At 36.0% G+C, this 22,310-nt stretch overlaps 1 long non-coding RNA gene across 1 annotated transcript; it reads left to right on the forward strand.

Moving 5' to 3' along the window:
• The first annotated feature begins 6,560 nt into the window (after positions 1 to 6,560).
• On the forward strand, positions 6,561 to 20,019 carry LOC131874468 (uncharacterized). The gene is made up of 3 exons (XR_009371839.1): positions 6,561 to 6,695; positions 6,825 to 6,912; positions 19,907 to 20,019. It is a non-coding gene; the product is annotated as an uncharacterized LOC131874468 (long non-coding RNA).
• Positions 20,020 to 22,310: the final 2,291 nt, after the last annotated feature.

A 22,310-nucleotide genomic window follows, 5' to 3' on the forward strand; every position in this document is an offset into this window, starting at 1 on the left:
AATAAAGGACTCTTCTTCACTAGAAAAAGAAGACTCTAGCTGTTAGAAGGTCGAGTTGCTGATGTTGAAAAGGACACCCATCTGTTTATGCAAATTGCTGTCCAGACTCACAAAGCACGTTTGGCTAAACGACAAGCAGAAGAAGAACCGATTATATCCAAACCAGATGAAGCATTTGATGATGAAGGAAATCTGGTTGTAGAACCAATCGACACTATTGATGTTGATGCCTTGGATGTAGAAGATGTCACTCAGGACATACCTTCTGAGGGAACAGGACAGGAGCATCAGGCCGAACAAGGCAATAAGCAAGTTGAGGACAGAAAGGAAGTGGCTAGGGAACAAGTAGAGAAGAAGAAGAGGGATGAAGATGAGGTAAAGCGGAAAGAGGAAGAGAAGAGAAAAGAGGAAGAGGAGAAAAGAAAAGGTGAAGAGAAGAAGAGGCAAGGAGATGAGAGGAAAAAGAAAGAAGAAGAGGATAAAGAAGAGAAGAAGCAGAAGGAAGAAGAAAAGAAGAAGAAGGAAGAGGAAGAGAAAGAAGAAGAGAAGAGGAAGGAAGCTGAGAGGAAGAAGAAGGAAGAAGAAGACAAGGAACAGGAAAAGAAGAAGGAAGCAAAGAAAAAGAAGAAGGAAGAAGAAGATAAGGAAGCGGAGAAAAGGAGAGAAGTGGAGAAAAAGAAAGTGGAAAAGGACAAGACAGGAGAAGCAGAGAAGAGCACACAGATGGAGACTCTGAAGGCAACCCGGAGTCAAGCCAAACCGGCTAATATCACCAGTCCTATGGATCTCCAGTCTGCAAGTGAATTGGAGCTAATGCAGAGCATCAAGGTAGCTCAAGAGCACCTTGAAAACATTCGACGGAAGAAGGAGCAGGATGTAATCCAAGCTGCTGTGGATATGGTTACTGATTTGATACCCGGTACAAATCTTCCAAACACTGATTCTTCATTAGCTAGACTAAAGCTCCTATGCACATTAGTAGATGATCAAGTGTAGAGTATTGAAGAGGTAGCAGAGGCTAATGTCAAGAAGGAGCATCAAAAGGCTCTTAATATAGCTCCGGTCTGAACTGAAGAAAGAACAAAAGGACATAAGGGACGCTCTAGATGAGGGGAATATGCTACTCAACAAAATCTGTCAACCCCATCTGTTCTATGATGATGTACTAGCTCAGAAGCAAAAACTTTAACAGGACTTGCAGTCCTACTTGAGCACATTCAAGTTGCCTTATGATTCCTTCACAACTTATGGGCAAACCATTCACTGGTTTCATATCCAGTCAGCCAAAATGGAGCAAGAAATCAGCACACGGTCTAGAGATTTGTAGGAGCTACAACTGGTTTTACTTCCATGTCTGCAAATTCTTCAGAAGTGTTATTTGAACCTGGATGCCTTGACAATTACATAGGAGATGAGCACAGTTGATGCCATGGAAGAATAGGTCTCCCAGATGCAAACAGAGAAAGAAGTGGCCACCTCCCTACTCGAGTCCTGGTTTCTATCAATGAAGCAATTCTTGTATGACTATAAATATGTTTTTGACAAGTACTACTCCTTATTGTCATAAAATTTTATTGTTTTAATATCAAATGGAAACAGGGTTGTTCAGCGGTACTTTGTCATTGTTGGCAAAGGGGGAGAAGTACTCTATTTTGAAGAAGTATAGGGGAGAAGTATTTGGTTTTAAAATTTTGTAATATGCTTTGATATATTCTCTGATATCTCAATGTTTATGCTTTGTATGCAAAATTGCTATTCATTGTATTGTTAAAGGGATAGTGTATATGCTCAGGGGGAGCAATTTTGCTAATGGCATAATTTTGTTGTAAAACACTTAGATGTCAAAATTTTATTTTCCTAAGTGTTGCCATCAATACTAAAGGGGGAGATTGTTGGCATTTTTTATGTTTATGTTGTGATTGTCATTGATGGACACACACTTGCATTAAGATCCTCTTTATATGTATGAGTTAGAGCACAACCGGTATGTTGCAAGTATGTTGTATTATAGTCATTAGACTATTGATGTTTTGCAGAATGTGTTTACCGATCTAAAGTAGCATGTTGACCTCAAGCAATACAAGGGATTAAAGCGGCATAACACGTTTTGACCAATCTTCATTTTTGTCAAACCGACAACCGGTATTTTGTATGAACCGGTAATACTCTGTGATGAGTTACGAACCGGCATTTTGTGATGAGTTATCAATCCACCGATTGTTTGATGGTGCCGACACACTGGCGGTGCTTCTTGTGTCGTGTTACTGAGTATGTTGAGATTCATTGAACCTAGGAAATTGAAATGTAATCCTATTAGACCAACATGAAATCAAACTCCTTTAAAAGGACATCATGTCTAGGGTTTTAGGTTGTTGCTGAAAGGGTTTATGTTGTGACTAGGGTTTAAGGTGGTTGAGGAGTTGAAAAGAATATAAATGTGTAGAAGACTGAAGTAATGAAAGAGTGCATTAAGAATGAGCTATCAAGGATCTAACTGAGCAGTCCATGCTATTAGATAGATCAAACACTTGTTGATTGCTCACATCTTTGACAAGTCTGTAGCCCTTAACCGGGTAGGCCCAAAAGCCTTTTGTAAAATCCTCTAACAAGGTGGTTCACCTCTATGAATCTAAAATCCTCTAACAAGGTAGTCTAGAAGGGGGTTGTGGTCAGATGCAATCCTTGGGAGGGTTTTCAGGTAAGAGATATTTCCAATGTCCCAATTGATGGAAATCAAGAATCTATCCAGCCTGACTTGAATAAGAAGCACCCAGGGCATCAACATACAAATAATCCACTCTAGGCCAAAGTTTACCAGCAAGTGCAACAAAAGTTTGAAAGGGCATCTTGACTTCTTGAATGAGGCAAATGTCAATTTTCGTCTCAAAAATGAGTTGTTTTATGGCGAACTGCTTTTGGGGGCTGTTCAGACCCCTTATGTTCCAAGAGAGGAACTTCATTTCTTGCTTTTGTTAAGTCCATCTAGGGTCATTTGTCTGCCCTTTGCAATGTCCCTTGCCATAACCTTGTGCAACAGAACTCTTTCTGAGGGTCTTCCTACTTTTTTTTCGTTACCCCCCACATCATCTTTCTTGGCCTTGGTTTTCTTCTTCTGGGTTATCCATTCTTCATTATCCATCTAGGGGGAGCCCGAGGGGGACACTTTCAGCAGAGTTACCAGGGAATTTCTAGGGCGCGCATCTCTATCCCCTGTTATAGGGGAGAGAGGGGTTGAAGAGGTGGGTAGGCTATTTTTAGTCAAAAGGGGCTTGGCCAAGGTCAAGATGATGGCCCTCTCCTACAGGATTTCCCCCTCTTCCAGGGCCAGGCATGAGTTTTTGACTGGGTCTGCTGGGGATTTTAAGATCTCAAGAATCATATCTGTGTGTGGGTAATCATTAGAAACTTCATTCGCAGTGGTCAGGTCAAGGGGAGCTGAGGATGATGGGTCACCAGGGTTGATGGGTTCAGCCCAAATGGCTTTATTTTTCAGCTTGGGTTCCACAACCACGGGGGCTTTGCAATCGGTATATGACTACCCTTGGTTATTGCATTTCTAGCAATACAAGGTGGCATTTTCATACACAATAGCTTGGGACCATTTTCTCCATTTTGATTTGAGGGAGATAAAGTTTGGGAGAGCCTTGTTAATAGTGACATTGACACAAAAATGAGCATACACCAATTGGGATTTGTTGAGGGTGATCGAGTCCACTGCAACGAAGCTGCCAAATGAGTTTCCAATCCAGCAGAAGATTTGTTCATCCCAGAATTCTAGAGGGAGTCCAGGGAACCTAACCTAGACTGGAGCCATGCGGTTTAATTCTGCAGAGGGGTCAAAAGCAGGCTTCCATTTAGCCATGGTTAGGAAGTGTTTTCCATAAGCCCAAGACCCTGAAAGGACATAGATTAGATCCTCATCAGTGTTGAACTTGAAGAGAAAGAGTCCCCCCGACATAGCTGAAATCTCCAGGTTTCCTTTAAGCTTCCAATGAGATTTTGCCCAATGCCTGACCATGCCAATTTATGGTATGTTATGTTTGCAATCTATTAGGAATAATGATCAAATATATATAACTATAATATAAATTATTATATTTGTTTGAGTATCAATATGTATAAAGAAGTATTGTCAATAAGATTTGCACTTGTTAATAATAGGGAGATTAGATTTATACTTAATTGTATTTATGTATATATGCATTCATAATAAATGAAATATTACTATATTAAAATGGTATGGTATTTAATCATTCGCTATTTCCTTCAAGAAGATAGGTTGGTGTGTGTAGCGAGAGGTGGAGTAAATCTTCACAAGATAGGTAAGCCCAAGATGGGGTATGGATGAAGTCCTAAAACCTTGAGGGAGCCTACTTGTAGACTAGTTTCCCAGTGCGCTATGACAACAAATTATCCTCGTCCTCCTTCAAGGTTAGGAAAGAAGTAAGGATGAGGTCTAAATTTAATAATTCTTAATTGTATTATGAATAATTAATTATTCTCTAGTTTCAATAATCTAAATGAATGAATGATAAGGGATGATAATGTATGTTTAATTATGGGAAACATGCTTACTCCTAGTAAAGCGGCATTACATGGCATTAACCACACTGAATATGTGACCTACATTTTCCCAATAGATTTCTCTTTGCAAATAGTTTATATTTCTTTTATGGTTAAATAAACCTTATTGATGCAAGATATGGTTCTCCCACTCTGCCTACCAACTTAGAAATTAAAAAACACAACATAAAACAAAGACTCTCTATTTCCATTCAATTGCTAATTGCAGACTAAAAACAAAAGTAGTTTATTTCCAAATCAATCACATGGACATGCACCAAAAAAACTATGATCACATGGCCTTTCAAAGGCCTCCCTCCCTCTATATTATTTACCTGTCTAATCTTCACATTCTTAGTTTTCAAACTTTACAGCTCCTCAAATCTCCCTTTACTGTAGCCCTTCTCTTCCTTTGGGATAATCCTTACTACATAGCCACAATGTTATCTACCATTTATTAATCGACTCCTTCAAATTTTTAGGTCTCATTTAAATAGTGGGGTCTTTTAATATGAATTCAATAGGTTAGTTGGGTCATCTATTTTATTATGCATCACTCATTAATTAGCCACTTGCTTGTATCCTTTTTGTTGGCATTTTTAATCATACTTATATAATTTGATTGCTTTTATTTGTTTCTATTTTTATTAAATTTTTTAATTTTTTAATTTTAATTTGGAGAAAGATAATTACACATGCAATTCACATTCAAATGTGTATTTTTTACTTCATATTTGTGCAACTTATTCTTTCTAAAAATTGTAGACGGATTATTTTTTGTGACCACATATAACATCCAAAGATGAGATACCAAAATTTAGACAAAATGAGTCATCAACTAAATATAAATCGATAAATATTAATTATGCTATATGCTTTACCCTTAACTTTATGGAATGACTTTATTGGTCTCAAAAAAATGAAAAGTTGAATATAAGTTTTGGTTTAGCTTTGTCATACTCCAGAATCACTTAAATAAATGCTAGCTACTAGATATAGGATATCACAATGAATAGTTTGAAGAGGACATGTGGCCAAATGTAAATGAAATAATTTCTTAAATTTTATGGAATGATTTTATTGGTCTCAAAAAAATGAACAATTGAATATAAGTTTTGGTTTGTCATACTCCAAAATCACTTAAATAAATGATAGCTACTGGATATAGGATATCACAATGAATAGTTTGAAGAGGACATGTGGCCAAATGTAAATGAAATAATTTCTTAAATTTTATGGAATAACTTTATTGGTGTCAAAAAAATGAACAATTGAATATAAGTTTTGGTTTAGCTTTGTAATACTCCAGAATCACTTAAATAAATGCTAGCTACTGGATATAAGATATCATAATGAATAGTTTGAAGAGGATATGCGGCCAAATGTAAATGTAATAATTTCTTAACTTTTAAGTTTCACATATTTTTAGAATATCTCATACTTTCTACAGTGATTTGTTATGAATATAATTTATTCAAAAAGATTGAAAGATTTATTAAATATTAATTAACTTGTTTCTTTTAATTGTTTTGAACCATCACAAATAATTCCATTGACTATAATTGTATAAAACAAAATTGTAAGAAGTTAAATGTTCTAATCCCTGATAACAGTAATAAGTTTTAAAGCTTGCTAAGTTAATCCTAAATTTAGCCAACAGTAGATCAAATGCTACTAATTTTGACGTCCAAAAATTACACCTGTCAATTCTAAAGCTATTTTTAGCAGATCCAGGCTGTTCCGTGAGGGCATATCCAAACATTTTGAATTTGAAAGTTAACGGTGAAGTTTTATTTGAACAGAACGGACAATAATGAAATGTCTATGTGAAAGGAATGTTTAAGGCTAGCCAAACTAACAAACCTACAAGGGCATTGAAAGAATGTTTGAAACGGTGTAATGAAAATTCAAATGAAAACCTACAACGGTAATGAGCGGGGAAAACCACATTTGGAATGTTCTTAAGTTGTGTGCCTTGGCCCTGTTCAACAATGAATTCAAGGTTTTTATAGGCCGATCCAGCGGAGTAGTGGGCGTTGAAAGTAAATCCTCAGGTTTCTCTTCTCTGAATTCTTCAGCCATATGGAGATTCGAACATGTGACTTAAGGTTCAAACCCTGGAATTAAAATTTGTAAGCTAATACATAATTTATTTACTGTCATATAAATCAGTTATTGTTTTGATTTGTTCAGCCAAGATGTGTGCCTTTGCCCTGTTCAAAGATGAATTCAATATTCAATATCTAATATTTGTTTTTCAGTTTTTCACATTCTGGCTGGTAAAAGATGAAGGGGCAAAACGGAGGATCATAAATTAGCAACCAAATGAGATCAAATTCCCTCTTCCAGGTAATTCTTTGTAGAGTTTATCTTTATTTTTATTTATTTTTTAACATATTCTGTGGTAGTAGATGAAGCAACAGAGTAATGTATTATTTACCCTGCCCAATAAAATTGTACATTGATAAACATCCTATGAAATTTAATAATAGATTGCTCAAAATGATATGAAAGATTTTTGTCTATTATTTGTTTTTTAAGTTTTTCACATTCTGGCTGGTAAAAGATGAAGAGGCAAAACGGAGGATAAGAAAATAGCAATCAAATGAGATCAAATTCCCTCTTCCAGGTAATTCTAATAAAATTGTGCATTGATAAACACCCTGTGAAATTTAATAATAGATCGCTCAAAATGACATGAAAAACCGACCTCTCTAAGATTTAATTCTTTGCATTAATTTTGGCTATCATGACATTTTTTTCATTGAATTCATGAGGCTAGGGCACAAAAGCACCTCTACTCATTCTTGGATAGATGTAAGGCTAAAATATCCAACAAATGTAACCCTAATCACTTTCTACTTTCCACCATTGAAAACTATTTCAAAATTGCATTAAAACCCTGTATAAGAAGTTCCTGCCAAAGAATGGAAGGACCATGTTTGTAGAAGAGTTTACATTAGTATCTTGACAGAGTAGAATATCATCAAGTGTTGTGTAGAATATGCAGGTTAGACAAAAATTAGATTTGCTGAAAAGAGTAGAGAATATCATCAGATGTAGATGTAGACTGCACAACCTTTTTCAGTGCACTTTCTGTTTAAATCAAAGCTTAAAGAATTGGGATAGAAAAATGTTTAAATGTTTAGCTATTTCTTCATAAGCGAAATGCACAATTGTAAATTGGATTTGACATCTCAACTTTTATGCTGTAAAATAGGAAATAGAGCTAACAAATTAGCAATGTGTACTTAAATGGGTCACTTGAAATCTAATAAGAGCTGGTGCACTTAAATGAGTGGCTTTGCTGCCTAAATTAATGCATAAGACATAAGACTGTAAACAAGTGCAATATGCGATTTTCAATAAATAAATTTTATTTACAAAGTAAGTAATGAATTTAGGTAAATTAATCTATATTGCATACAAAGTTTTCATGGCCCAGACAAATTCAGTCCAGTTCAAGCAGAAACTATTATGAAACAAACTAAGTGTTAGCCTGAATATTTTAATGAAATGTGATTTTTGATAAATTTAGATACAAACCTGGTCATTTGTAAATCTCTTGTAACTGGATTTTATACCGTTGTTCTAATTTATTGTTTATCAGTTTATCTTCATGAAACAGGCTAAACTAAAATAGGGTTGCTTTTAGTGTTCATCACACTCTCATATAGATCTATGCTTTTTAACATAATGAACATATAGAAACAAAAAAAAATACAAACAAGTAGAATAGAATTCATATAAGTTTGTTTGAGAATTAGAGGTATTACTCTGGTTATAACAGACATTAATATAATAATAGCATGCACTTATCCTTGAAAGGGCGGATTATTTTTTGAAAATTATGATATTAACAATAATCACTTGATCTTGATGTATTGGTATTTGATAGACCTTTAGATTGTACAATGTTAGATTTTGTGTGTTAATTTGTCTTAAACTGAACTACAATATCCACAAGCCTGAAAATTTAGGAGTTCTTTGGTTCCGATAAAAACCCACAAATAGTGGACTTATAAGGCCAAATAAAGAGTAGTCATGGGTGTTAACTTTGAAGTAGATATCCATCCCTATCTTATATTTAATGTTGGTTTTAAGCTTGAAGCTTACTATTTATGTTTGTGATATCTATTATAATTTTTTCTCACACAGTGCTTGATACGCTTATCTACATAGCAGGGTGCTTGTTCAATGGAAATAGGCAAGATAGGATAGATCAAATGTAGCTTATTCAAATTTCAAATCACTTGTGCATATGTCTTCAGGAGAAAAAAAGGTTCAAATAGAAAATATTAAGGAAAATTAGTAGAGAACTCTAAGAAAACATGAAGTAAATTGTAATAAAATCAATTTGAAGTCTCATTTCTTTAACATATAGAGAAAGGAGAACTTTCCCAAATAACAGCTACAAGATACTAGTGCATGAGGAAAATCTTAAGGTAGAGCATCTTATTTAGGTTGTCATGCTTCAATATCATCTGCAGCAACTCAAAGTTAATTTAGAAGAGAAACATAAATTAGTCTAGAAGAGAAACATAAACTAGAATCAAAGACAGATATGTCTTCTAAAGATTTGAGGCACATGATGTGAGATCTTTTGTATTATAACCAAATCACATTTTATACCACTACATACACTATTGAACATAAGTTTGTTAGAGTCTACAAAATAGAGTAAGGAAGTTTGTAAACCCTACTATGTCGGGGAAGAAGAAATTTGAATCTGGAAAAAGGCTTTTATATCTAGATCACCTAAATTTAAATTAAGAAAGGAATTGAGTTTTTCTGAAATTGCTCAGAATTGTAAATATGAACTAGGACATACATCTAAATCTAGAATTATTTATAGAGTACAACTATGAACCAATGACGTAAAACTTTGTTAACTAATGAAAAGTACAAGTAAATAGCATTTAATTTGTAATTAAACAGAAAACACTAAAAAATAAAAAAACTTCATCTTGAATATAGAAAAATTTGATCAAAGAGTTGAAGCCATGAGCAATTCTGGTGTAAGCTCAATTTGTAGCTTTACTCAATAAATTGTTAGTGGTTGTGATCATTGTTTTTTTTGCTAGGTTTTTTTTATCCTCTAGGTTATGTGTGGTTGTGATCATTGTTGTTGTTATTCTCATAGTTTATTTAATTGATCACCACATCATATTGTCTAACATGAGAATGTCAATAAATTTTCACAGTCATAGAGCTTGTGGAAATCATTTAGTGGAGGAAAAACCATCAATTGTAGACATGTCGATTGGTCTGCATAGAGGCATGCTAGCTAGTCATTTTATCACCTAATTTCTTCCAAGAATTTATTGAGTGAGATCTTTGGCAATTGTTGCAAATATTAGGAAAAATCTTGGCAAGGATAGGAAAGGAAAGCTTAATCCCATTTTTCTTGAGGAAAGGCCTAACTATGTAGGATTTGGGTACAACGAAAGAACAAACATAGATTAGAGAACACTCTGGTCCTACCTATAGATAAGTATCTTTGATGGACAAGGATAACAAGCTACATCTACATCAAAACCATGTCAAACTCAACAATCTAATTGCTTATTGAGACAAGTAGGTGACAACTCATACTTGAAGCATAAGCCACCACGTTATTTTTGCCACTCAAATGTTGTACCACAAATGCATCTTTGTAAAAGGAGATCTATTTGACATTGTTATGGGATAATTTGTCTTGAGATTTGGTATATTTTAGTGCTTGATTGTCAATCAAGATGAAGTATACTAGATAAAGAAGCTTAGCAATAAACATTTTACACTTTTCTCATGTGTAAGAAAGCATATTTCTTAGACACAAATTAATCTTCAAATTTATATAAATACTCAGGAACTTGACACTAAAATAATATAACCAGTCACTTGATTCATAACATTAATGTGCCTCACATACATAATCAGAGTGGGTCTTATTACTCTTAAAGGGTACAAGAACCATAATTAAAGTTACAAATAAAAATAGGAAAATGTGAGCAACTCATACCGATTTCCTTTAATCATCTACTATCTTCTATAACTAAATGCCCAATGCGTAGCTATGGAGTTATGCTCAAATTAGCTTGTTGTTGTCACCACACATGTAACAAGGATAACTAATTGTTTTGATATAGGAAATTTCCTCCTCTTCACAAATTGATACAACCTATTCTAGATTTATAATACCACGGTATCCCTAGTGCTCACACATTGAGTATTGGTCTCCATGGGAAGAGTCAATAGTTGGCTAGTTGCTTGTATTGTGAGGCACAAGCCTTACCACTAATGACCCCTTACTATGTTTAATATTGGATCTCTCCTTGCTTCGTTCGACAGATTGGAAGGATGAAGGCAGGACAAGGAATGGTGATTGCAAACAAACAACTTAAAATCCAATCCTTGAGGTCCAGTTTTGGAGACAAAGATAAAACTTTAGGTTCTAAATTCCTGTAAAAGGAATGTGTCTGTGATGCAGAGTGAGAAACTAGAAGGTTTGGTGCAACCCAAGTCAAAGGACATTCTTGGTAGGAACCTAAGTCTTCCTTCAGCGCTCCACTTGGCTTTACAAACCAAACACCAATCCGATTCCCTCAACCTTCTCCAAGGAGTGGAAAGTGGTACTCTAGGTCCAAGATGTCCTATCTTGACCAACTCCACAAGTTAGACTCTTCACCCAAGTCTTAGGGTCTCAAAATCACAAATAGACCTAGTAGGAATTAGGCCTCCAAAACTAGTTTTCCTTAGATATCTCTAGATTTCTTTGAAGGCCTCCATAAACCCCTTACAGATTCAATACCCTTTTGGGAATTCTAGAAGACTCCAACAAATTAAGACTTGATCCTATTCCTACACCCCTAAACAACTCCCTTTGGCACAGACCTAATAGACCTAATTAGGGCTGTTTTCCAAAGCAAAGGTCCAAAGATGGGTTCACAGAACCAATTCCAATCCCTGGATGGGTTATCCTACTCACAAATACTCTTTCTTATCAATCTCAATGACTCTCTCCACTCCTAAGGTTGTTGTCTAGCATAATTCACTACGTTCTAGGCTAAATACATAGGTTTATTTAGCCTAGGGTTTCGTGGGAAAAACAAAAAAACCCATACCCTGCTCCTGCCCTTCTAGAATATCATTATACATGTCCTTAAATTTCCTTCCACCTAGGACCATGGAATTTGGGTGATGGAAATGCAAGTTAAGGCTCCATCTTTGCACCAACCCTCAAATTGAGGGTTTTTAGAACAATTTGAAGAAAAAGACTTCTAACTTACACTAACCTGAACCAAATTGACTTAGACCAAGTGCATATGAATCACAACTCACTCCTCTAATGATCCACTTTAGAAAGACATTCTTACCAATCGCCTGTTGTTCGTATAGTAGAGACAAAATTCAAAATTCTAGGCAAAATTAGGGTTTTCTTATTCAAATCCACCAAATTTCAAAATGTGAACCATCATATCCACATAGGTGACTTCTAGGGACATTTAAAAGGTCTGTCCCAATGGTTGCAACTGAATTTGAAATGTTGTGACTGTTGGTGTTCTAATTGCAACATCCGATAAACTTTCGACAAGTTATAAGGTTGCCACTTTTACACATGTGACCTTCCACTAGGTCATGAACACATGAAGGGTATTAAAACATATCATTGAAGACAAAAACACACTGCTAACACCTATTTCACCTTACAAAGACTTAGTAGGACCCCATGGTCTAATTAGGTCTCTTAGGTTTACAAGACAACATAGGAGCCTATTAGCCTTACAAAATGGGTCTAAGACATCACATGGTTGATCCAACTGGATTCAACACTTATTCCTATTATATCTACCTATCCCTACCCTAGAAGCATGAGGGTTCCCTGCACCATACTCCCAAGCTACAAAAACTCAAGTCTCTTGAGTTGGCAAATCAGAGACCTACACCCCTGTCTTCTCAATGGCCTCAACAGTCATCCAAGTGGCATCTTCCAGGGGTTGATGTTTCCATTTCACCAGGTACTCATAATATGTGTGCCTCTGGGTCTTCTTACTGATCCTCTTGTCAAGGAGACATTCTATCTTCGGCTTGGATTGTTTGGGTAGGCCTACCATCATGGCCTCATTGCTAGGTGCAGTCTGACCTGAATTGACATCCTCACCAGTAGGAGACTTGTAGGCATAAATATTAGATACATTAAAGATAGGTGACAAACCAATATCAGGAGGAAGATCAATCTTGTAGGCATTGTTGCCACACTTCTTAAGAATCTTAAAAGGACCTATCTTCTTCATCATGAGTTTAGTGTACTTCTCCTTAGGAAGTCTCTCCTTTTTTAGATGAATCATCACTATATCTCCTACTTGAAACTATAGATCTCTTATCCTTTTGTATGCTGATTGTTTGTACTTACTAGTAGTTTGCTCCAATTGGTTTTTAACCTGCTAATGTATATCTCTCATTACCTCCACAAAATCTTCAGCTTGTACACTTGTCCTATCCAGCTCCTTGATTGATCTCAACTCTAAAACACCCCTTGGGTGTGTCCCATTAACAATTTGAAAGGGACTCAGACCATTACTCTTGTTGACTGAGTCATTGTAAGCAAATTCTGCCTGTGGAAGTACAGAATCCCAACTCACTCCATGTGCCTTGGTAAGGCACCTCAATAGGTTTTCAAGTGATTTGTTTACAACCTCTATTTGACCATCTAATCGAGGGTGATATGTTGAGGTGAATGACAGTTGTGTGCCCAATTTCTTCTACAAATTCCTCCAAAAGTGACCAATAAACTTTGAATCCCTATATGAGATTATGGACAATAGCAAACCATGCAGCCTCACTACCTCCTTAAAGAATATACTAGCAATGTGAGATGCATCATGAGTAGTTTTACAAGGAAGGAAAGGGGTTATCTTAGGGAACCTATCCACCACAACATAAATGCTATCATAACCTTGCTTAGTCTTAGGAAGTCCTAAGACAAAATCCATGCTCACTGAATTCCATGGTTTATTGGGAATGGGTAAAGGGGTATACAATCTTGCATTTGAACTAGTCCCCTTACCTTTTTGACACACAAAACACCCTTCCACAAACTTTCTCACATCTATCTGCAACTTGGGCCAAAAATACAATCTCATAACCAGGTCAAGAGTCTTGTCAATCCCAAAATGGCCGGCTAGGCTTCCATAGTGTTTTTCCTTTATAATATTCTCCCTCATGGATCCCTTAGGGACACAAAGTTGACTAACTTTGAATAGAAAATCATCTTGTATGATAAAATTAGAAAATTCAGTGTGGTACCTATCTCCCATCTCTCTGTAAACTTGATAGGCTTCTTTGAAACTTCATCATCATGGAACATTTCTTTTATGGCATTGATTCCAATGCTCTCCATTTGAATCTCCCTCACTGTCAAGTTTCTCCCGCGAAGGGAATCATCCACCTTGTTGGACACCCCTTTCTTGTGTTTGATTGTAAAGGTGAGTTCTTGAAGGTACTCAATCCACTTCATGTGCCTATCGTTCAACTTCTCCTACCTGTTCAAAAAACTCAGAGCATGATTGTCAGTGTAGACTACAAATTCTTTGGGTAACAAGTAGTGTCTCCATTTCCTTAGAGACTGAACCATGGCGTACAATTCCAAGTCATAGGTTGAAAACTTTTGTTTGGCCTCATTTAGCTTTTCACTGAAAAAGGCAATTGGTCTGCCTTCCTGACTTAAGACACCCCCTATTGCCTTGTTACTTGCATCACACTCAATGGTGAAGACTTTGTAAAAATCAGGCAACACCAAGATAGGTTGTTCTGCCACTCTCTTTTTCAAAAACTCAAAGGACTTATCTACTTCACTAGTCCAAGCAAACTAACATTTCCTACCCCCTTTTATAGTATCTATCATGGGTGCGCATATACCACTGAAATTTTTAATAAACTTCCTATAAAAACTTGCAAGACCATGGAAGCTCTTTATCTCACTTGCATTCTTAGGTGTTGGCCAATTGAGGATGGCATCTACCTTAGAGGGGTTCATCTTTTGCCTATCCTTGGAGATCACAAAATAAAGGAATATCAACTCTTCCTGCAAGAAAACACACTTTTCCAAATTTATCTTCAACTGCACTTCATGCAACCTTTTCAAGACCAAATCAAGATGCATTAAATGTTCACCCCCATCCTTACTAAAAACCAAGATATCATCTGAATAAGCTACCAAAAAATGATTAATGAAAGGATTGAGAACTTCATTCATGAGTCTCATGAATGTGCTAGGGGCATTAGAAAAACCAAATGGCATGACCAGCCACTCATAAAGGCCTTCATTGGTTTTAAATGCAGTTTTCCACTCATCCCTCTCTCTTATTCAGATTTGGTGATACCCATTCTTCAAATCCACCTTAGAATAGTACTTGGCTCCTCCTAGATAGTCCATCAAATCCTCTATCTAGGGCATAGGAAACTTATACCTTATAATGATCTTGTTTATTGCCCTAGAGTTGGTGCATAACCTCCATGTACCTTCCTTCTTTGGGGCTAAGACTGTGGGGACAACACAAGGACTTATACTCTTCCTTATGAATCCTTTGTCCAATAATTCTCGGACTTGTCTTGCAACCTCCTCATTCTTCTCTGGGGTCATCTTGTAGACAACCTTATTGGGCAATGTGGACCTTGGAATGAGGTCAATACATTGGCTAACATCCCTGTGAGGTGGCAATGTATCTGGTGTACTTCCTGCAATACCCTGGTACTTGCTCAATAATTCTTGTACCTCCTTGAGACCTACACTCCTTTCCTTTACCTTGTTTGTTGGCTTCTCATTCATCACTCCTTTAGACTTCACTACTATTGCAAAGCATGGGGCATTCTCCTCCTTGAGGGTCTTCATAAGCTCCTTCTCATTCACTAACATGACACTGGCTACCAGACGTTTGTCTTTGTTGTCATCAGGGAGTGGAGTCATGGTGTAGCTCACACCATCCTTAGTCACAATGTAGATGTTCATTTTGCCATCATGTTGGGCATTTACATCATATTTCCAAGGTCTCCCTAAGAGAAAATGGCAAGCATCCATCTCTGCTACATCACACAATACTTTATCTTTGTATTCCCCAATCCGAAACTCCACCCACACTTGTTCACTGATGAGTTCTTGTTGTTCCTTGTTCAACCAAAAGACCTTGTAGGGTAAGGATGAGGGATCTTTTATAATCCAAGTTTACTCACCATTTCTACTGAGGCAACATTGTTAGTTGACCCTGAATCAACAATTACCTTACACACTTCTCCACCTACCTTGCAGGTTGTTTTAAACAATGTTCTCCTTTGTGGTTGGTACATTTAAAATGGTTCTATTGAGCATGACACATTCTCCTTGTTCAGGATCTGCAAGTCTTGAGGGTGAGTTCACACTTTGTGTGTCCTCCTCTTGTGCCAAATGAATTCTTCTTTCTCCCCTGTGACTGCTAGATCCTTGCTTCTCTAGGCATCTAAATGATTGATGACCAATTTGATTGCATGAAAAGCATCGACTTGTAAAAACATTGGATCCCCTTCCTCCAAATCTACCTCTGTTATTGGGTATCCTTCCCCTAAAATTGCCTCTGTGGCTTGAATCCCCTACATTCTCCTAATTGCTCGACTCCCCTTGTGGTTTAGGAGATGTTCCTCTTCCGCCAAATCTGCCTTTTCCTCTAAAATTTCCTCCTCTACTTCTATTTTGTTGTTCTACTCTCCTCTTCAATTTCTCCTCAATTCTTAGTGCCATCTGATAACATTTGTGTATTGTCTCTGGGTTAAAGAGACTGATCTCATCTTAGATGTTGTATTTAAGACCATTTAGATACCTTGCCAATTTCTGTTTCTCCAATTCAAGTACTCTTTCTCTAAGGGTCAATTTATGAAATTCCTTTGTATAGGTACTCACATCCAAGTCTTTTTGTCTTAAGTTTTACAACTTCCTATGCATCATCACCTCAAAGTCCTCAAGCACAAACTTCCTTTTGATCTCTATGTTCATCCTCTTCCATGAGGATATAGGGTTCTTCCCTTCTTCCACTCTCTCATTTTGTAGGAAGTATCACCAACTCAATGCAAGACCCTTCATTCTAGACTTAGTGGTCCTCACCTTTTGGTTTTCTGCAACCTCATTGCATTCAAAATGGCTTTCCAGGGCTTCTAACCATTCCACAACCTCTTTAGGGTTCATTTTATTAGTGAACTTAGGCAAGTTGGACTTATTATCCTTATTCCCTACCTTTTCAAGGGCTTCAACAAATGTTCTTTGGTCTTCAGGTATCCTTTCTCCTTCATGCTGAGGGTCTTCTCCTCCATGACCCTCTTCATTATCATCATCGGGGTCTACTTTATTCCTTCTTTCTACCTTACCTTTCAATCATTCTAGTTCTCTTTTCATGGCCCTATTCTCAACCAACTGTTCTTTTACAATCCTAGCCAATTCCACAGTAGTCACTCTTTGTGGATGTCCATCATTGTCACCATCTCCTTCTAAGATCTTTCCCAAACTCAATTCTCTTTAGATTCTTCTAGTCTTTGATACCACTTGATGAAGAGTGAGCAACTAGAAGGTCTGGTGCAACCCAAGTCAAATGAAATTGTTGGCAGGAACCTAAGTCTTCCTTGAGCCCTCCACTTGGCTTTACAAGCCAAACACCAATCCGATTCCCTCAACCTTCTCCAAGGAGTAGAAAGTGGTACTCTAGGTCCAAAAATGTCCTATCTTGACCAACTCCACAAGTTAGACTCTTCACCCAGGTCTTAGGGTCTCAGAATCACAAATAGACTTAGTAGGAATTAGGCCTCCAAAACTAGTTTTCCTTAGATATCTCTAGATTTCTTCAAAGGACTCCACAAACCCCTTATAGATTCAAACACCCTTTTGGGACTTCTAGAAGACTCTAAGGAATTAAGACTTGATCCTATTCTTGCACCCCTAAATAACTCTGTTTGGCATAGACCTAATAGGCCTAATTAGGGTTGTTTTCCAAAGCAAAGGTCCAAACATGGGTTCACAGAGTCAATTCCAATCCTTGGATGGGTTCTCCTACTCACAAATACTCTATCTTATAAATCTTAATGACTCTCTCCACTCCTAAGGTTGTTGTCTAACACAATTCACTACGTTATTGGCTAAATACATACCCTGCTCCTAATGACTCTCTCCACTCCTAAGGGTTTGGTGGAAAAAAAAACAAAACCCATACCCTACTCCTACCTTTCTAGAATCTCATTATACATGCCCTTAAATTTCCTTCCACCCAAGGCAATGAAATTTGGGCGATGGAAATGCAAGTTAAGGCTTCATCTTTGCACCGACCCTTGAATTGAGGGTTTTTAGAACAATTTGAAGAAAGAGACTTCTAACTTATGCTAATATGAACCAAATTGACTCTTACCAATCGCTTGTTGCTCGTATAGTACGGACAAAGTTCAGAATTATGGGCAAAATCAGAGTTTTCTTATTCAAATCCACCAAATTTCAAAATGTGAACCATCATATCCAAATAGGTGACTTCTAGGGAACTTTAAAAGGTCTGTCCCAATGGTTGCAACTGAATTTCAAATGTTGTGACCATTGGTGTTCTAATTGCAAAATCCGAGCAACTTTTGAGAAGTTACAAGGTTGCCACTTTTACACATGTGACCTTCCACTTGGTCATGAACACATGAAGGTTATTAAAACATATCATAGAAGACAAAACACACTACTAACACCTATTTCACCTTAAAAAGACTTACTAGGACACCATAAGAGCCTATTATCCTTACAAAATGGGTCTAAGACATCACATGGTTGATCCAACTAGATTCAACACTTATTCCTACTATATCTACCTATCCCTACCCTAGAAGCATGAGGGTGCCCTACACCTGTCTGCACATGAAACTATTTTATTTTTAAATCCTCACCTACATGCAACACATATAATATGCTAATTGCCAATTGCCAGACACTACTATTTTACTAGCCAATTGTCCTCTATGCATCTATGTCCTCTTTTTTTTTTAAGCTTTGAAACTGGTGCATTCTTGTAGAAGCCAAAAAATTGGCGAATATCTTTAATCTTAAAAACTCTATAGTCCTGCAAAGGTCAGAGCACTACCTAAAGAAATGTGTGTTTTCTCCCATTGAAAGTCTAAAAAAATTTCCTACTATTCTGCAATCGAAACAAAGGCCAATAATAGAGTGACAAAAAAAATTAAACTAATACTAGGCTTAACAAATATGCAACCAAAAATAAACCTTGGGAAATACTAAATCTTGGTTGGCTATTAATGCTCAGTTTAATCATTGTTTAAGGACTCCGCCCCTCCACTATAGTTCCATGCATGGCAAGGACTAATAATCCTCAAGTAGTGAAAGATATTTGATAGTTGATCGTATCTTCCTAGGTGTTAGTAGCTTATTTGGCATGCACGTGGCATTTTGGGCCATTACGGTGAGCTGTTATGTAGTGAATATTTGAAATTAGGGAATTGAGGATCAGGGTTGAGGATTAACTCTTCCCTCTTAAGGTATGCAAGGCTTTAGATTAATAGGCATTAAGGATGACGACACACCAAGAAACAACTATTGAATGAGGAAAGTTTGACAAAGGAAGTGCATTCAAGGAAGAGTTGTTAAGCATAACTTAAACAAGGTATCAAGGTTAAGGACCAAAAAACTGTACTGAGGAATTGACAGACCTTGGGGAGTTCAAAGTGGCTTGCAAATGGTACTTGGGGATAAAGGCCTGTAACTTTGACAAGAAACACTAAGAAAATATTTTGTTATATAAAAATAAATTGGATTGTTTGTCTGACCAGAATGAATAGGAATCAAAGATCTTCTTATAGATTATCTTTACTATAAAAACTAATGGACTATTTACCCTGCTAGAATGAATAGGAATCACAGATCTTACTATAGGTTATCTTTACTCAAATAACTAATGGATTGTTTTCCCTGTTTGAACATCTGAACAAATAGGAATCGTAGATTGTTCATAAATAGACAGTTGATTATATTATCATAATAATATAAAATAGCCATCTACCTTTTGAAGTTGTCAGCCCTGGTTTATTCATCCTTACTATTATTATCATTGTTGCTTTTGACGTGGCTTACTCTCTATGCCATTACAATGATAATAGTGAGCATCACATGTGAGATCTAGGATGTAATTCAATGTTTTGATAAAATTAGTATAAATTTGTAGATAATAAGTTTTAGATTTGACCACTTCAAAGGATATTTTTCTCTTATTCTTCAAGTTTTCACACTGTGTTTTATTTTTCTTGAGAACAAATATTTTGATTTGTTTTAATTTCTTATAGATTGACTCATATTATGTTTCAGCCATTCATGGCATTGACATTGGATTCATGGGTGGACCCATTTCTCATGCTGGTATTAACACTTCTCACAGGCCATTAACAATAGAGGATTACTGAGTTGCATCATAAACTTAGGTTTTTCCTTTTGCCCTTTTCTTTTTCCTTATTTAAAAACTTAGGGTGTGGAATTTTATCTTTTGCATGTATTTTTGTATTTATTTTATTTTATTTTAAGTACTTTTTTATCAAATTGTTATGATTGAAAATCAAATACTAGGATTTTCCATGGATGGTATTAATTACAAGGAAGTTGCTATCATTGAAGTTGATGTGTTTGGTGAGGTTGATGTGAATGATTAAAAATGAAACCTGGTATGTACATGTGCTTGATGTTTAGATTTTTTTCTTGATCACTTTGTGTGACCACCATGCTTTGTTATGTGTGTTTTTTGTTTATACCCCTCTATGATGAAATTTTAAGAGTAATTTTATAGATTTGGGGTCTTTAATATTAGTATGCATTTCATTACTTTATTTTGTTGCTTTGAATATAAATGAACTAAATAAAAATTGAGATTGATAGATTAAATCATTTATGTGATAATTTATTACATTATAATATTCTTTTCCTTATCTCTATAAAATATGTCCAACACACATTTGTTTTGTCTAACAGACTGAAAACCCTTTAAAGAAACATTTGTCATATTGACTATGATACAAATCAAATTGAAAGAGAGAGCCTAATCTGCAACAAGTACTCCCTTGACCATAATCTAAACAAGCAATAACAAATTCAAACATGTTTATTTTTATTTTACAAAACAAAGCTTATCTTACAGTTTGCGATGCTGCAAACATCATTTACATTCAAACTCTCTAAACACTAGTTCAAAATAGTTTTCAATATATTTGAAATTGTAACAAAGAAAACTTTGAAATTAGCCCTAAATATTTATCTACAACAAAACTCTCTATGTCATGAAGTATTAAGAAGGGAAACTATTGTTCTTTTATTAAAATTAGAGGGAATTGTTGATACAAATCTGAAAATGCCTCTAAAATCTGCATTACAATGTTCTTCATCCTGAAAGAGCCTGGAAAATCTACAATACTAGCTGAGAGAAAGAAAAGAACTAGGAAAGAATATAAAAGAAGCCTTTAGAGTAACTGAATAGAAGCTGATGAAGAACTATTTGTGCCTCTCGGGACTGAGCTCTAACTGATTGTCCTTTCTTGCTTCTATCTTTATCTTGCATGTTTGATTCATCCTGGGTCAAATTTGGTGAATAATTAGATAGAGAAAGGCCTATAATAGCTGCAAACTGAGAGTTTGTGGGTCCAAACCTCTCCTTGACCCCATGCATTATCCATGTGGGCTCCTAAACTGATGACAAACTACTGCATTATCATCCAAAATCCCCATTTTGAGGAATGAAACTGAAAGCTCCACCTTTGCCTCCAAAACTGATCATGAACCGATTGTTTGATGCTATTAAGTGTTTGCATTATCCTTGATTTAATGAATGATCTAGGAGCTTGTTGACTTAGCCAAGAGTTTGCTTTAGTCTTATTTTCTCTCAACACTCTTAAATCATTGTCTTTATACTCATTATAAGGCTATGGACTGTCTTTTAGACCTTCTTTTAATTGCTGGCAAAAAGATAAACTAGGATGATATGACTGTCCCTAAAAGATTGCTCTCATAAATGGTTTTTATTGGGATTGTTATAACAATATTGCTACTCTATACCCTAGAAGCCTTGTCTTAAATCATTTCAGTAGTTTTGACTTTTCTCTCTATCAAAGTTACTGTCTCCCCTTGCTAGGTATTCCTTGAATGGACTACATCTTTCTCCATTCCTTCACTATCTTCTGTCCATTTATTTCCATGATTTCTCTGAGACAATGACTCATTTCATAAAGAATAGTCACTGTATTTACTCTTCATTGGTGTCTTTATCATGTACCCTATGAAATCAACTTCTATCCTTTGTCTCCTACCTCTTTCTTTCTGTCATAGTCATGAGGTCCTTGCTTCTATATTTGCTTCATAATATTGAACTGCTCTGAAGTTTTATAAAGAAAACATCCCTAACCTCTGAATGCTCTGTGACCTTCAATAGCTCTAGAAAAGATACTAGGACAATGATTGTTTGCTTTGTTCTTTTATACTGAATATGGTTATCTCTATTATCATTTAGACCTGCTATCACTTCTTTGTCTTTGAAATGACTATCCTCTTTACCTCATGCCTTAGATCTAAGGTTAGGTCTGCTCACATTTTTGAATTCGGCTCTTTTATCTTGTAGAAGCAACACTATGCTTTGATAGAGATGTTTTTTCTAAAAATTGATAACCCCCTTAAACCTTGTGATTGAGATTTTGGAGTATTGTGTTTTATACATTCTTTACTTGAGCCTTTT

The sequence above is a fragment of the Cryptomeria japonica genome, chromosome 3, assembly GCF_030272615.1.
Source record: "Cryptomeria japonica chromosome 3, Sugi_1.0, whole genome shotgun sequence".
In the NCBI taxonomy this organism is placed as follows: domain Eukaryota; kingdom Viridiplantae; phylum Streptophyta; class Pinopsida; order Cupressales; family Cupressaceae; genus Cryptomeria; species Cryptomeria japonica.